Here is an 11,114-nt window from a genome sequence, read left to right on the forward strand (position 1 = left end):
GATCTATCGTAATACATTGTATTATACACTGTAGTTCGCGGTGTGCGTACCATAGTTCAACAGCTCTGTGTTGTGGAGTTGATTTTGATGGAGTGCTCTTGTGTGTCTCTCTCCCTACAGTACCTTGGCGTGCCACGATGAGGCTGGCCATGCAGTCTGGAACACTAGTCCCCGCCGCAGGAACGTGATGCCCATGATGACATCAGGGATGCCGAGCGTGTACCCAATCACAGTCACCTATAGTCAATGACAAATGGCAGTCGTACAATTAGAATAGTAACCAAGGCTAGAATGGAACCGTCACACAGCATTTTTCTGCAAGACAATTACCAGACCTCAACACTGTATTCCGTTTGAGAGGACAGCTGGAGCCAAGGCTAATAGACATTTAGTAAATAAAGGTAAATAAGAACTCACCATCCAAACCATAATGTAGAGAAGCCAGCTATCCACTGGTGGAGGTGACGAAGGAGACATGAACCATCTCTCCCAGGGTGGCTTGGCACAGTTAGGGATGGTGAAGAAGAGAGAGCAGGCACAGAGGCAGCACAGCAGCCACTTCATCTTGTTACACACACCCCGCTGAGGAGAGAGAGAGAGAGAAGAGAAGAGAGAGAGAAGAGAGAGAGAAGAGAGAGAGAGAGAGGAGAGAGGGAGAGAGGGAAAGGGAGAGGGTGCAGAGAGAGAGAAGAGAAGAGAGAGAGAGAGAGAGAGAGAGAGAGAGAGGAAAGGGAGAGGGACAGAGAGAGATAATTTAAAAAATAATTTTTTATCATTGTATTGAGAGAGAGAAGCGAGACAGAAACAGAGAGAGAGAGAGAGAAGAGAGAGAGAGCAGAGGGAGAAAGAAAGAGAGGAGAAAAGAGATGAAGGAGAAATAGAGCGTCAGTGAAATTGAAATATGTAAACCATAGAATAAAGAGAAATAGACATATAACATGATTCAACACCTGGTGGTCTGTGAGGGACCAGAGGTCCTTCGTTCCTCGTCCTCTTCCTCCTCTCCTCTCCGTCGTTCTCATTATTCTCATTTACTCGTTTTCCCGTCTCATTCCCCGACTCCAGGACCCCGACTAGGCATCTCCCGTCAGCCTCTCTTCGGACCCCGCCGTCCTGCCGTTCTCCAGACCCGCCCTTCTGGAGCCCTGGCAGCTGCAGAGTCTGAGTCTCCATTGGTGATGTGTTGGTTGACCCTGTCTCACTGGTGTTGATCACCTCTGTCTCTGCACACACACACACACACATACTAGAGTCACAGAGAGAGATAGAGTGTTGTGTGTGTGTGTGTGTGTGTGTGTGTGTGTGTGTGTGTGTGTGTGTGTGTGTGTGTGTGTGTGTGTGGGGTGTGTGTGTGTGTGTGTGTGTGTGTGTGTGTGTGTGTGTGTGTGTGTGTGTGTGTGTGTTTACCTAATCTTACCTCATTGATGAGCATAGCGTGAAAGCCATGGCTAATCGTGTCTGGGGGAGAAGTGACTGGTGATAATGATCCTCATGCCAGCCTCAGAGAAGGACAGCTTGGTGGGGGTAGGCTGACAGTAGCTCATCCACACATCAGCACACACTTGGCCTTACACTGGAAGTTTAGCTATGGGGGGACAGACACAATGGCCGCCGTGTTACTTCTTCTCCAATAGTTTATCAATGAGAGAACGGACAGCTGGTGGAGGTAGGCTGACAGTAGCTCACTCCACCATCAGCACACTTGCTTACACTGGAAGTTAGCTATGGGTACAGTCACAAAATGGCCTACTTGTTATCAATAACAGACTGGTGACAAGAAACTCATACATACACGTGTGTACCTTCCACTGAGTGCCTTAACAACCTCTTGATAGCTAGGGGGCAGCATTTTTTATGTTTGGAAAAATAACGTTCCCAATGTAAGCTGCCTTATTTCTCAGGTCAGATTGCTAGAATATCATTCAACATTCGACAGAGTAGGATAAGAAACACTCTAAAGTTTCCAAAACTGTTCAAAAATATTGTCTGTGAGTATTACAGAAACTTGATTTGCAGCGAAACCTGAGGAAATCCAACCCGGAGTGCCTCTTTATTTGGAAAAATCATTGTCCATTCTGCCTTGATCGTCCATTTAAAAGGGATATCAACCAAGGATCCCTTTCCTATGGCTCCTCGGGGTGTGAACAGTCTTTAGACATAGTTCAGGCTTTCTTTTCTGAAAAATTTGGAGATTTTTCAAATCGCGTCGTGGGATGCTGGCATGTCTTCCATTAGTTCATACGCGCATCCGTGCAATAATAGTGTAGCTCAACATTTTCTTCTTATCTCTGTTATTGGAATAAGTTTAATACCGCCGCTCCCGCGTGATTGAAATATATTGCGAATTTCTTGTTAAAACAACTGTTAAAAAAAAACCGGAAAGTTGCTTTTAAAGAACGTTTGACATGTTTCTACGAACTTTACACGGATACTATTTGGAATTTGTCGTCAACAAATACACTTTGATGACCTGCCCTAAGGCTTGTGAAGATCTGAACATAAGTCGTCTTCCATAAAAATTTTGATTTTTTTTTTTATATATAATAATTAATTCTTTATCGTAGATTTCTTTAATATTACGGGTATTTCGTACTATGTTTCATCTATATTGTGTGTTTGTTTATTTTTTTTTCGTGTGTATAAGTTTTCTGCCCTGTTTGATGTGAGTTACCTATTTTTTCCCTGATAGTCTTTGTTCATTTTTGTGTATTTCATTTTTAGGTTTATTGTATTCCCTGGAATTTTATAATTTTGTTTGTATTTTTTTGGCTTGTTTTGCTGTATGTCTTCTGTGATTGTCAATATTTTTTCTTATTTTTTTTTTTCTTATTTTTTGTTTTTTGGGTTTTTTTTTATTTAGTTTTTTTTTTTTTTTGTTTATATTTGTTTTTGTTTTTTCTTCTGATTTTTTGTTTTGTGACTTTTCGTATATTTTTTTTTTGTTATTTTTTATAATCTCATCTTTCTTTATTACACGACATCTTGTGATTTTTCTTGTTATTTTTTTGTCTTTTTCGTTCTCTGTATTTTCATTAGTTTTTATTTTTTTAGTTTTTTCATTGCAAAATCTGACACGACAGGTAGGAGTTAACAGCACAAGTTAATAGCTGTGGTTTTTGCTATATTAGCATAGCTTTTTTTTTTTTCTTTTTGTTCGATTTTCTATTTTTGTAATTTTTATTTACCAATTTATTTTTTTTTTTTTTGTTTTTTTTTTTTCTATAATTTTTATTTTTTCTATTTTTTTTCCATACTGGTTAGAATTTGGCGCTCCTGCTATTTTGTTTTCTGTGTCCATCGCGTGATCGCACTCTATTTCACTCTTCCGTCCCTTCAGCTTGTCGTGTCTGTGTTACCCTAATCTTACCTCATTGATGAGCATGCGTGAAGCCATGGCTAATCGTGTCCTGGGGGAGAAGTGACTGGTGATCATGATCCTCATGCCAGCCTCAGAGAAGGACAGCTGGTGGGGGTAGGCTGACAGTAGCTCATCTACCATCAGCACACTTGGCTTACACTGGAAGTTAGCTATGGGTACAGTCACAAAATGGCTACTGTTATCACTAACACAAGAAACTCATACATACACGTGTGTACCTGAGTGCCTTAAAGGGATTCTTCAGGATTTTGGCAATGAAGCCCTTTATCGACTTCCCCAGTCAGATGAACTGTGTCCAGTATGAAGGAAGTTGGAGGTAGTTTCACGAGCCAATGCTAACTAGCGTTAGCGCAATGAGCTAACACTAGTTAGCAACTTCCTTCAAACTGGACGCAGAGACATAAAAATGGTATCCATGAGTTCACCTGACTCAGGGGCAGTAGATAAAGGGCCTCACCAAAACCCCGAAGCAACTGAAACTGAGATACTACAATAGTTCCTTTTTCAGTGGAACCACCACAACTATCAAAATCATTTCAAGGTAAACTGTATTTCTCTGTATTGTACCACAGAAGGTCACAGTTTATTTGGATAGTTCAGATACTCATACCATCAACAAACTATCTGTTGATAAGCAGCCMCTTGCTAAGGTTAGGGTTAGGTTTAGAATAAGAGTTAGGGTAAAGGGTTAAGGTTAGTAGATAGTTAGTTGAACAGTTAGTGATAGTCTSTAYATGWACTATCCAAYTAAAGTGTTGCCCCACAGAAGCCMGATAATGTGATGTCATATCTGTGTGCCACCAGGGTAGGTACCTTTCTTYAGCAGGACGGCGGTGGCGTCACAGGTGACATTGTCCTCCAGGTCAGTGCTGCCCGTCAGACCGTTGGCCAGACTCACGGAGCTCTTCTTCCGCCGGTCAAAGTAGCGCCTCGCTCTGCCGTTAAACCTACACACACAAGTGATGAAAACTCAGCTCAGAGACAATGAGAATTGAGTAGAAAGTATACAAGAGTTTACAGAAGTATGCAGACTTTCCTGTGAGTAAACAGTGTAATACACTAGCCTCTGACTGTACAGTATCTAAATGACTGAATAGCTCTTGGTCCAAATGGGAAGTGTGTGTGTTCCTGGTGTGTGATGATGTGACCTGCCAGATGATGCTCATACTCACTTCATGATTAGAATGTAGAAGAGGTACATCACGTTCAGGACTAGAGACTCCCACCTTGAATACAATATAGAATAGAATGAATCCAACTTTATTGTCCATGCGAACAACGGAAGTGTGTCTTCCGCTCTGTTCTCAGCGCAACCCCTCCCCCACCCCCACRCCCAGCACACATCACACATACAGTTGAGACGAGCACAGGAGAATCTAATTCGAAAAACACCACCGCAGAGACTTATCAACTGATTATCAACCAACTGCATATCAAGAGAAACACATTTTTACTTACCATGTAACCTCCCCGTCGTAGATAAACTGCGAGGAGAAAGAGAGGGATTGATCATATTTAGGAAAAGGGAGAGACGTAATAACACAATCTCCCTGCATTTCCAGTACTGATTATTAAAGCAATGCTATATCTATCTTGACCACCAGGGGGTATGCCAACTCCAGAACTTTCCTCCATGACAGAACCAGGACAAATAGACCTGTTACTCAACATCTGATTCATTACAGTCTAACTTAGTCAATGTCAAGTGGAAAAATGCAGTACTTCTCTTTCTGCGGATGTATGTGCTGTGTCATCATGCTTCATGCTAAAAGGCTAAAATATACCCAGAACTGAAGATTATCCAGTGAGTCATTGGCATTTCATACTACTATTATCCAGACTGTAGAGTCAAAGGCATGTTATAATTCCAGGTTGGCATTTATTGTCATGAAACTTGCCCTGGAGGCAGCTCTGCAGACTGGTCACTAGCTGGCACAGCCACAAAGTCATAAAATCTGATTTTAAACCTAACCTTAACCCTAACCACATTGCTAACCCTAATGCCTAACACTAACCTTAAATTAAGGCCAAAAATATCATTTTTCTTTTCATGTATTTTTACAATACAGACCACTTTGACTTTGCAGCTGGCCCATCTAAGGGAGAGATCGACATTTACTGGGGGGCTGGTCCAACTCAAGATGTCCTAAAAAAAATGCATCCCCTCCCCACAATAGCCAATTTATTTATTGTTTTTTAGGCTAATTCCTAAAATAATAATTGTCCACCTCATGGTCAGAGATTTGASCTCTAAATGTATCAGGACATTGCATGCGTAGGCCTTTAGACTTAATATCACCACTTTATTTTAAGATTGTGAAATGTCAGAATAATAGTGGAGAGAATTATTTATTTCAGCTTTTATTTCTTCCATCACATTCCCAGTGGGTCAGACGTTTACATACACTCAATTAGTATTTGATAGCATTGCCTTTAKATTGTTTAACTTGGGTCAAACGTTTCGGGTAAACTTCCACAAGCTTCCCACAATAAATTGGGTGAATTTTGGGCCATTCCTCCTTCCTCCTGTTTCTATAGGGTTGAGGTCAGGGCTTTGTGATGGCCACTCCAATACCTTGACTTTGTTGTCCTTAAGCCATTTTGCCACAACTTTGGAAGTATGCTTGGGGTCATTGTCCATTTGGAAGACCCATTTGCGACCAAGCTTTAACTTCCTGACTGATGTCTTGAGATGTTGCTTCAATATATCCACATCATTTTCCTCCCTCATGATGCCATCTATTTTGTGAAGTGRACCAGTCCCTCCTGCAGCAAAGCACCCCCACAACATGATGCTTCCACCCCCGTGCTTCATGGTTGGGATGGTGTTCTTCAGCTTGCAAGCCCCCCCCCCTTTTCTTCCAAACATAACGATGGTCATTATGGCCAAACAGTTCTATTTTTATTTCATCAGACCAGAGGACATTTCTCCAAAAAGTACGATCTTTGTCCCCATGTGCAGTTGCAAACTGTAGTCTGGCTTTTTTATGGCGGTTTTGGAGCAGTGGCTTCTTCCTTGCTGAGCATCCTTTCAGGTTATGTCGATATAGGACTCGTTTTACTGTGGATATAGATACATTTGTACCTATTTCCACCAGCATCTTCACAAGGTCATTTGCTGTTGCTCTGGGATTGATTTTCACTTTTCACACCAAAGTACGTTCATCTCTAAGAGACAGAACGTGTCTCCTTCCTGAGCGGTATGACAGCTGTGTGGTCCCATGGTGTTTATACTTGTGTACTATTGTTTGTACAGATGAACGTGGTACCTTCAGGCATTTGGAAATTGCTCCCAAGGATGAATCAGACTTGTGGAGGTCTACAATTTATTTTCTGAGGTCTTTGCTGATTTCTTTTGATTTTCCCATGATGTCCAGCAAAGAGACACTGAGTTTGAAGGTAGGCATTGAAATACATCCACAGATACACCTCCAATTGACTCAGATTATGTCAATTAGAAATAATCTGTCTGTAAACAATTGTTGGAAAAATGACTTGTGTCATGCACAAGGTAACCGACTTGCCAAATCTATAGTATGTTAACAAGAAATGTGTGGAGTGGTTGAAAAATGAGTTTTAATGACTCCAACCTAAGTGTATGTAAACTTCCTACTGTATATATATAGCCTTTATAAAGGAAGAGAAGCTGAGGCCCCAGAGAGATAGCGATATGCCATAACATTTCTTCATGTCAGATGGCTACTGCGTCTGCTATTCAGATATAGGCGTACAGAAGGAGGCTAATTCGTACTTTTTAGATCAGATTATTTTGTATAAAGATAAGCATTAGATTAGAGGAGTAACTATGGTAGGCCTGAAACAGACTTCCTCAGCTCAAGTCAGTCGTAGTGCCGTGYCGTACTGCCTTCATATCATAGGCCGGCAGTAGCTAACGCTTAATAATAGCCACACCAAACAAATGTTTTTTAACTTTATTCGGTTAAAGTCAGTCAAGCCATTGTTTATAGGGAAAATACGAGCAGAAGAGGGAATGTAAAACCAGGGAAAAAACTCACTACCCTCCCAAAAGCAACAACAACAAAAAAAATCACTACCCCCCCAGTAAATGTCCGTCTGTCCCTAGCGGACATCGCTCAGTTCTGCCTCCAGGGCAAAATTCATGACAATAAACGTCAACCTACATTGCAATAATACCATGTATGGAGGGTCAGTTCAGTTCAGATGTCCTTTATCTACATCAGTCAGACCCAGTGTGTTTAATTGGGAGGAGTGATGAGTCTGTCTGCACATCAGAGCAGGGTTCTCAGACAGACTGGTCCAGCTGATGTTCTCTCTCTCTCTCTCTCTCTCTCTCTCTCTCTCTCTCAGAGTCAGGGCGAACTCAGGCAGAGAGGACTCAGGTGTTGGCACGCTGCTTGTGTGTGTATCCGTGCATGCGCGTGTGTGTGCGTGTAGTTGGCCACTTACTGCAATGAGGGCTGCGATAGAGAGCGTGTAGTAGGCGGAGTCTCTGAGTAGTGTCCAATGGGAGAGCTTCACGGCCTAGAGACAGATGGAGAGAAGACAAACCATGGCACAAACAAAAGACACAGCATTATCACACTGATGAACCGCAGTCAAGCATACCCTCATGACAGCGCTTCATATTCCCGGCGGTTCAGCGCAACAATAACGATTATAGCTCCAGCTCCCTCATAAGCATACGGAGACACACGAAGAGCTCTTGAGTTGACCTGAATAGATCCCACTAAGTACAAAGGACAAACAGGCAGTGCTCACCTACTCCAAAAAGGTGGCGGTGTATCCATTGATTTTACATAATGATATGCCTACCACACAGTGACTAATGCGTTATAGAGTCTGTATTTAGCATGCAAATCAACCCACACACACTACTACAGCGAAAGACATATCTTCCTTAGAGAAACACAGTCAAGCCCTAGCCTGGTCCTGTTTGTGCTGTAGAGCAAATTCCTATCATCATGTCATGCTAGACAGCACCAACAGATCTGGGATCAGGCTATCCAAAATGTAAAGCTCATAATGTCTTCCTATGAGGAACACGTAGCCAAAGTCTGGTCTCAGATCTGTTTTCACTGTAGAGCCACAATAGACCATACAAGTTAGCAAGATGGTAGAAACGGATCTCTACTAGATAAACAATAGTGAAGAGTATTAAGATGACTTGACAGTAATAGACTGTTTCCTGGCAGTATTAAGATGACTTTACAGTGATACACTGTTTCCTGGCAGTATTAAGATGACTTTACAGTGATACACTGTTTCCTGGCAGTAGGCCTTTACTTCCTTACATAATGGACAATCTCAGATCAAATCCCTATGGCTGCACCCTATCATGTAAATGTTATGTCAGATGATTTCAGGCTTGGCACGGCATGGCGCAGGGATCTGGACAGGGAGACTACATGTTACAGTAGACCAGTAAGGCAGGCTATGGCTGTACAGATGTGATACTGTAACTGTGGTCAGTTCATCTTCAAAATGTATGGTGCACTGTACGGGCAAATGTATATGTACTCAATTACAGTATGGAGAATACATGTTGTTATGGATATTCTTGGACAATATATATGGACACTGTATGTAGCCTATATTTATATCTATAAATCTGTATATGTATGTATGTACTGTATATATGCTACGCTGTATTGAGATATACAAGCAAGTCAAAATATCAAGAACTCATTCAGGAACCACGTTTTTCTAAAATGACATAACAGTATGACATGATACCTGGCCAGCAAAGATTCCACACACTCCGATGATGCAGAGGATGTTGAAGACTGCTGATCCCACTATGGTCCCCACACCCACATCTCCTTTAGTGATGAAGACCCCTGCGGAGAGGACACACATGCACACACAGTATGACACGGCACTTTGTCCTTGTGTAACATGCAGTCTACTCCGACAGATTCTGACGTCTCTAGTCTTAGCGGCGCTGTCTGTCTGTCTGTCTGTCTGTCTGTCTGTCTGTCTGTCTGTCTGTCTGTCTGTCTGTCTGTCTGTACTGTCATGTCTCGGGATGTTGTGTGTTATGTGTATTGTGTGTGGGGTTGGTGGTGCCCAGGATGACTGGATGTATACATGACAATGGATCAAAACTGCCCCCGGCCGTCACAACAAAATAAAACAGCTCCCACGTCAAAGGTTAACCAACTAACAGAGTCCTGTTCTAAAACCTTCTCTGTTTCAGTGAGTACAACAGTCTGCCTACATCTACATGTTATCAAAACAGCCCAATCTAAAATACTGACGTCAGCGCATGGCTTCTCATCAAGTTTCATTTCAACTCTATTAATTGGATTAACATGTAATATGTTGTTAATCCCTATACAGGTTCCTCTTCTACTGGTGTGTGTGGTGTGTGTGTTGTGTTGTGTGTGTGTGTGTGTGTGTTTGTGTGTGTGTGTGTGTGTGTGTGTGTGGTGGTGGTGTGTGTGTGTGTGTGTGTGTGTGGTTTGGTGGTTGGTGGTGTGTGGTTGTGTGTTGCCATGCTAGTGATAAGTATGGGTGTGTGTTTGTGTGTGGTGTGTGTTTGTGTTACCTATGACAGAGTGAAGAGTTCAGCGGAGCTTCCAGCTGCCATAAAAGGTTGCCCCTGCTACATCCTCACTGAGATGAAGACGCTAGAAGAGAGAAGAGAGAGAAGAAGAGAAGAGAAGAAAGAGAGAGAAAGAAAGAGAGAAGACAGAAAAAGAGAACAAAAGAGAATAGAGGAGAGAGAGAGAGAGCTAGAAATAGAGATTAGAAAAGAATGAGGAGAGAGAGAGGAGAGAAAAGAAGAGAAAAGAAAGAGAGAAGAAAAAGAGAACAGAGAGGAGGAGAGAGAGAGAGAGATAAAGAGAAATGAGAGAGGAGAGAGAGAAGAGAAAGAAGAGAGAGAATAAGATAAGAGAACAGAAAGAGAATGAGAGGGAGAGAGAGAGCGTTAAAGAGAAGAAAGAAATGAGGGAGAGAGGAGTGAGAGAGAGAAAGAAGAAAGAATAAAAAGAGAACGAGAGAGAGAGAAGAGAAGATAAAGAGAATAGAGAGAGAGAGAGAGAGAGAGAAGAAAAAGAAAAGAAAAAGAAAGGAAAGAAATAAAGAAGAAGAAAGAATCCTGAGAGAAAGAAAGAAGAGAGAAACGAGAGAAGAAGGAAAAGAAATAAGTCACTGCAAAAAAATGTATTTGTGTCCATGCTTTAATCTATTGAATGACCCAGATGTTTACATTGCTTGATATTGATCTGGATGTCTGCAATGGAGAGGTATAAAAAGGTCACTGAGTTTTGGTTGCACTGAGTTGTGTGCGAGTTAGTTAGAAATCGAAGTAAGTACACACAAATCCAAGAAGAGAGAGAACACAAATCAAAATAAGCCCACCCACCAGTTTCCAAGATAGCGAGCAGAATTACGTATCAGAGACGATGACTATAGTACTTGTATGATATAGACTTGTAGAATATGTTAATACCATTGATAGATGAACAAAAATTGCATCTAACGTAAACCATACTCTTGTATCAGATATTGCATCTTTACTGAGAAATGGAAATACATATGACTACTTAGCGGAAAGAAGAAGTACCCTCTGTACGCACTTTAATTTCACATGAACCGATTACTAGTAAGACAATATGGGCCACCAATTCAAGCCAAAGCTCTAGAGTCCTGTAAAACATGTCAGGGAATCGCTTCTCTTCAATATATCCTTCTGGACTTGTCTGTTTCATTAGAGCTCTCGCCCACCGGGAAGAACCCCCTGAAAAGT

At 41.7% G+C, this 11,114-nt stretch overlaps 1 pseudogene; it reads right to left on the reverse strand.

Moving 5' to 3' along the window:
* Nucleotides 1-11,114, reverse strand: part of LOC112069299 (sodium/potassium/calcium exchanger 3-like) — a 25,096-nt pseudogene that overhangs the window by 1,483 nt on the left and 12,499 nt on the right.

The sequence above is a fragment of the Salvelinus sp. IW2-2015 genome, unplaced genomic scaffold (genome assembly GCF_002910315.2).
Source record: "Salvelinus sp. IW2-2015 unplaced genomic scaffold, ASM291031v2 Un_scaffold963, whole genome shotgun sequence".
NCBI lineage: Eukaryota > Metazoa > Chordata > Actinopteri > Salmoniformes > Salmonidae > Salvelinus > Salvelinus sp. IW2-2015.